The sequence below is a fragment of the Marmota flaviventris genome, chromosome 13, assembly GCF_047511675.1.
Source record: "Marmota flaviventris isolate mMarFla1 chromosome 13, mMarFla1.hap1, whole genome shotgun sequence".
In the NCBI taxonomy this organism is placed as follows: Eukaryota; Metazoa; Chordata; class Mammalia; order Rodentia; family Sciuridae; genus Marmota; species Marmota flaviventris.
Window position 1 is genome coordinate 102,632,568 of NC_092510.1, and position 6,856 is coordinate 102,639,423.

Below are 6,856 nucleotides of genomic sequence, written 5' to 3' on the forward strand. Positions count from 1 at the left end.
GGAATGAGATTGTCGTTGTTCACAAGTGTGATTGTGTATGTGGAAAATAAAGAAGAATTCCAAGCTGTTTGATTCAGCTGGATTGTTGGAAAGATCAACTGCAAAAATAAATGGTCTTCCTAACAAACACTTGGGAAATAAAATCTTTCAAATAGCCTTTAAATAGCACCAAATATCTAAGAATGAAAGGAATTATGAAATGTGCAAGATGTCTCCACTCAATCCACAAAACATTCCTCAGAGAAATTTAGGAGCTGAATACACAGAGAGCCATTCAGGGTCCACGCACCGGACACTCCATGTTGTGAAGACGTCAGTCCTCCCCAGATTGACCTGAATCAAGATCTCAACATGTTCTGTGCAAATTAACAAGCACATTCTAAACGCCGTACAGAAGTTCAAAGGAGAAAGAATGTCCCAGTGTCCCTAAGACGTGGAACAGAGCTGGGACTTCCACTGTTACAGATCACGATGCATCAGAAGTCGCGTGAGAGACAGCCAGGGCCTGGGCACAGCAACAGGCTCCCAGGCCACGGAGTGGAGCTGAGCACCCCCCCCCACACACACACATATGCTCACATGCACACATGCAAACCCTCACACACATATACACATCACACTCACATGTGCACACACACACACATGCTCACATGCACACACACACACATGCTCACATGTGCATGCTCACAAGCACACACACACATGCACACACACATGCTCACATGCACATGCTCACAAGTGCACACATGCACGCACACACATGTGCACACCCTCACACACATATGCACATGCACGTGCACACACACATGCTCACAAACACACACATGCACACCCTTGCACACATAGTCATCAAATTGACATCAGCAATGTTTCTGCCATTCACTGGAGGAAAAGAAAAATCTTTTTCAATAAATGATGCTGGACTAGTTGAATACCTGTATGGGAAAGAACACACTTAACCCCCACCTCACATTCATACACAAAAATTAGTTCGTGACCAGTGTCTAACCTTAGCTTTTATAGGAACAAAAAGCAATGACCCGAAAATAAAAATTTGAAAAATTGGACCTCATTGAAATTAAGAACTTCTATTTATCCAAAGACATCATTATGGGAGTAGAAAGGCAAGAAACAGATGAGATTCTTACAAAACACATATCCAAGAAAGAACTTGAATCAAGAATTTATAAAGAATCCTACAAAGAAAAAGAAAATAAGCCAATTTTTTCAAATGAGCAAAAGACCAGATGCTTCTTAAAAGAAGATACACAAGCCAATTAACCATAGTCATCCAGGAAATGCAAATTAAAACCACAGGGAGATATTCCCATGTACCTATAGGAATGGTTAAAGTCAACGGATAATAATAAGTGCTAAGGAGATTTTGGAGCAACTCGTGTTGAGGTATTTATTCAACAGAAGTGCAGAGGTCCAACAAAGGACACATGGACCAATGTCCAAAGCAGCCACACTCACAGCCAAAACCTGCCGACAACCCAAGGGGCCCTCAGCTGATGAACAGACACAGAAATTGTGGCACATACTCAGAAAATGGGAAGCTATACAGTAGTGAAGGAAAAAAGGAATCTCACAGATACAACTTTGAATGAAAGAAAGCAGACACTAGAATGTACATGGTCTGGATTCTATTAACACAAAACTTAAACTCAGGCTGTAATTTGATAAGTAACATGGGATGAACCCATCTTTTCAAAGACACAATCTATCAAAACTCACACAGGAGAAATAGGACCTCTGAACAGGCCTATCTTTATTAACAAAATCGAATCAATGATCAAAATCTTTCTGAAACAAAGGCACCAGGCCCAGGAGGGTGCGCTGGGGGATTCTACAAACCTGCAAGGAGGAAACTCCTCCCACACCCCTCCCAGGGGTTTGCCCTGGGCTCAGTCCTCTCCCGTGAAGTGCCCGCACCAAGGCTTCCTTGCCTCGCCTGCCCTGCCCTTCCCACTTGCCTGGACACTGTGAGGGCACCAGGTCTACGCAAGAAATGCCTGAGCTGCTGTGGGTGACGGGGACCTGCAAGGACTGGGGACAGGAAACCTGTGTGTCTCCAGCCCCACGGGAGTGACCAAAGTGCACTAGCGCCTCTATTGCAGCCTGGCGCCTATCACCCGGAAACATCCAATCCCAAATGTCAATCCCAAATGTCGAAATCCCGTCTAAGAATGGTGAATCTGAAATCCTGGAAATCATAATCCTGAAAGTCTAAAATCTGAAATGCCAAAATCCACAAAGCTCAAATCCCCCAGCCACAGTTCCCACGAGAAAAGGCTGAGGGAGGAGCCGAGTCCTGGGGAAGGGCGTGGCCTCTGTCGGCCCCGCCCCTTTCCAGCTGAGAGGGTCCAGGAGCTTCTCAGGAGTTACAGCCCCACCCTGGGGAAGGAGGAGCCGAGTTCTGGGGAAGGGCGTGGCCTCTGCCGGCCCCGCCCCTTCCAGCTGAGAGGGTCCAGGAGCTTCTCAGGAGTTACAGCCCCACCCTGGGGAAGGAGGAGCTGAGTTCTGGGGAAGGGCGTGGCCTCTGCCGGCCCCACCCCTTCCAGCTGAGAGGGTCCAGGAGCTTTTCAGGAGTTACAGCCCCGCCCTGGGGAAGCTGGGGGCTCCTGGCAGGTTTGAGGGTGGCGATGAGGATGCCCGATGCCCGCAGCCGTTCCATCCTGGTGGGTTCTGCCAAGGCCAGGTGCGCAGTGAGGCTTGACAGCGGGCTTCCTGCCCCCAGGGGGCACAGAGGCCTGGGAGGACGGGGTCGCCAGGAGCTGCCCAGGGACAGCAGAACCTGCACGTCCTTGGAACAGCTGGGCCCAGGAAGAGCAGCTGTGGTCACCAGCAGGGCTTCAGAAAGCTCAGGAAAGAGGGGGCCACCCAGCTGTCCACGTTTTCCATGTAACGCACTTTTCCAATGTTGGTTTTTCCTGCTTCCCCCCCCCTACTTTTTAGGAGTTCACCCCCTACTACTTAAGTTGTCAGCAGTATTATTATTATTACTTACTTACTGTGCTGTGTTTTATTTTCGCATCGTCCCCAGTACAGGAAGTAGAAATCACGCGGTCGTTGTTGGAGCGTTCTAATTCGTTTTCCACATTTCTCACAAGTGGACTCGGTGAAATCGCGGGGTCACGGTGCTGGCTGTGCATGAGCGTCACGCAGCTCATAAAAGCAGAGAGCCCCTCAGCAAGTGGGGAGCTGTCCTTGGGGTACACCCGCCTTCCTGAAGGCCACATCCTCCGGTCTCTGTTCTTCGGTGACTGTCTTGTGGTGGCCACCCCTTGTGGGTTTTGGAAGAGACCCCAGCTGTCCTTCTTCCTGGACCAGTTGTTCAGATGGTGAAATCAGCTTCAAAGACCTCATTTCCCTCCCCGTGAGGTTCAGTGGTGTTGTCATGGCCTGCGTCCTGGGGAGCAGGAGGGCCCGAGTCCCCTGCTCTTCTGCTGGTGTCCCTTGGACCTTGCAATGGCTCTTAGGGTCATGCTGAATCGTGGTGACTGTCAGAGCCCTCGGTCCCCAGTGGTCAACAGAAAGGCAACAAAATAAGTGGTTTCACTGGGGCAGGTAACTTAGGAGCACAGAGCACCCTGGGGTCCCGACTCAGGAACTCAGCAGGGTCTGAGGAGGTGCTCAGGCCTGCCTATTGGCCTCACCCCAGGCTCCATGGCCATCTCTCAGGCTGCAAGGGACAAAGCCTGGGCTCTGAGGAGCTGGAGAGCCACGTCGGCCAGGTCGGGAACCACCCATGGGGGCTCTTAGCCCACTAGACTAGGGGTCTCACCCTCAGTCTCATCCCCAGGAAAGAGATTTTTAACAAGTACCTCAGATAGTTCCAGCACTCGGGCAGCCTGGGAAAACCCACCTACACCAACCTCCTGAACCCCACCCACCCAGCCCAGGCCAGGCGGGGTCACCCACGGGGCTGTGTAAATACAGATGTGACCAGAGAAGATACAAATAAGTGAAGCATTGCGTGGCCTGGACTGGACCCCAAGGCACATACGGGGCCAGTTATCCTGCTGATCTATAGTTTGGTACAGTTCCTATCAACACTTGCAAGGTTTTTGCAAACCGACAAGAATGTTTCCAGAATGTGTGTGGAAAAGAAAGGGTTTTTAAAAGGAAAAGCTCTGGAGGATTGGACCTGGAATCTGCCATAACTAAAACAGTTTTGGAAAAAAAAAAATAGAATGGGAAGAACCATCTTATCTATAGTAAGACTGTCTACATGGGAGTATTGCAGCATCGGACAAAAGACAGGCATGATCACTGTGACCAAGCAGGTCCCAGAATTGGACCCCGAATCTGCCCAGCTGACTTCTAACAAAGGTGCAGAAGAAATTCAACACGGGAAGGATGGCATTTACAGCAAATGGGGTAGGAGCCCTAAGACACGGGTGAAGTGAACCTCAGGAAGTTTACAACGTCAATCTCAAGGCCTTTAGAAACACCTGGGAGAAACCTTCAGTACCAGGACCGAGCTCTTAGATTAGGCAAAGTGTGATCCATACAAGAGAAAGTCTGTGGCCTCTCGTCGGAGGTTCTGTGCAAAAGATCCCCATGAGCAGATGGAAGACGAGCGTGAGGAGAGGAGAGGACCTGCAGACCCGTATCCACAAAGGGCAGGGACCCAGAGTAGACGGAGGAGCCTCAAAACTCCACGTAGAAAATAACTGAATTCCAAAATGGGCAAGAGGCGTGAACAGACGTCTCTCCAAAAAGAGCAGCTGGCAGGCAGGCCTGTGACAAGAGCCCCTCGGCATCAGCCACCAGGGACGCACAGCCACACCACAGGTGTCCCGCAGACCTGGCAGAGAGCCAGCAGCAGACAGCCCACACCCACCGGGCGCTGTGAGGCTGTGGGCCCTGGGCCTCTCCCAGCACGGAGACTGCGAAAGGCCACAGCCACTCCGGAAAACAGGCTGGCGGTTCTTTGTAAAGCAAACCTAGGTACGTACTGTGCTCGCCAGCGACTGCACACCCGGCACCTACCCCAGAGAAAGGAGACATGTTCATGGAAAACACAAACACAAACGTCTGTAGCAGCTTATTTGTAACAGCTCCAAACAGCAAACCACCCAGGTGCCCTTCAACAGGGAGCAGATAAATAAGCAAAGCGAAGACGGGCCGCGCAGCAATTGGGGGAATCTCAAGGGACCCTGTTGAGTGAAAAGGGCCAATTCCAACAATTCCAAAGGCCACACCTCCCGGGGTTCACAGAGCTGGTGGGCAGCAATCGGTAACAGGGATTAAGGAGAGGGCAGGACAGGAGGGCGCAGGCAGTGGCTGGAGGGCTGTGCAGGTCACCCGCGGGAAACTGGATCGCACAGGGTCTCTCCGGTTCTTCTGCCAGCTGCAGGAAGATCTGTGATTATCTCAAGACAACTTCACTACCCGTCCACCCAGCCCAGCTGTCAGGATCTCTCAGGTGGCCAGGGACTCCCCGGGATTCTAGTGTCCCATCAAGGCTAAGTCTCAAGAGCCATGGGGTCAGGGCCATTCTCTATCGGTGACCAGGGCCAGGCCCGGGAAGGATGCTCAAAGAGGTACAACCACCCAGGGGAGGTGGGCTCACAACCCTGGCAGGGTACCTGCCTTCTCAGGAGCTCCACACCTAGTGTCACAGAGGGGCCACTCTGGGGATTCTCTGGACAGCGCTGGCCCTGAGATCCCCGAGCATTCTGCCATGGGAGACCTCAGGAATGACCTAGTGTGTGAGGAGTGGGGGGTCTCACAAGGCTGTGAGCTGGCTCAGTGCCTGGAAATGTTCTGCTAAGTCAGGAGGAAGCCAGGCAGGGGCTGGGCTGGGCTCTAGCCTGCGTGAGGCACCGGGTTCGATCCTCAGCACCACGTCAAAATAAACAAAATAAAGGCATGCTGTCCACACACAACTACAAAAAATAAAAATAGAATAAAGAGGAGTCCAGGCATGGGGCACACTCCTGTAACCACAACTGAGCAGGGCGATCCCAAGTTTGAAGCCAGAGTGGACAACTTAGGGAGACCCTGTCTCAAAACCTAGAAAGGCTGGGGCGTGGCTCAGTGGTGCAGCACCCCTGGGTTCAACCCCAGCACCCAAAAGAAGAAGTCGGGAGGAGGAAGAAGAATCCAAACCCAGGCCAGGCCTTGTCGGGGCTTCTGCGTCCCCAGGAGAGAGTCAGCACTGACCTAGGTGTCCACACCTCACAGGGAACAGGGTTGTGCCTCTGTCCTGGCACCTCCGGGGCTGGCAGGCCGGGTCCTGAGGTCCTCACATGCAGAGGGGGCTCTGGTGGCACCTGCCCCCTCTCACATGCCACAGGCCTCGTCACCACTCAGGTCTGTGCCTCGGGGTGTGGTTTGCTATGCCATAAGGTGACGATCATGGGGCACTTCAGTGACTCCCACACACGTTTGCCCCTTGCCCGGGAGCTAGTCCTCGTCACCTGGGAAAGCCCTGGCATCCTCCCAGAACAGGGCAGACCAGGGTCCTGTCTCGGTGCGTCTGACTTCGGGGACTTCGTCTCGGGCCGTGTGGCTCCGTGGTCTTCTGCTGCCCACGTGGTCTCAGCCGAGCTGACTCCCAGCCTCCGCCTCCAGGTGCGTCAGATGAGCCCACGGCCTCGAGGACTCTGGGCCTTCTGCTGCCACCAACCCAGGACTAAGAGCATGACACTCAGAGCTGGCCTGGTCCCCTGGGCTGCTCCGCTGGCGAGTGTGGCTCCTGAAGTCGGGAGGAAGGGTAGGCTGGGCCGAGAGGGAGATGGGCCTGGCTCTCTTCCTGTGGGCGCACAGACAACAGCGGCAGGTATCAGCTGAAAATCTTACAAAAAGCCCACTTTAAAATGAGGAACTACCTGATGACAGTCCG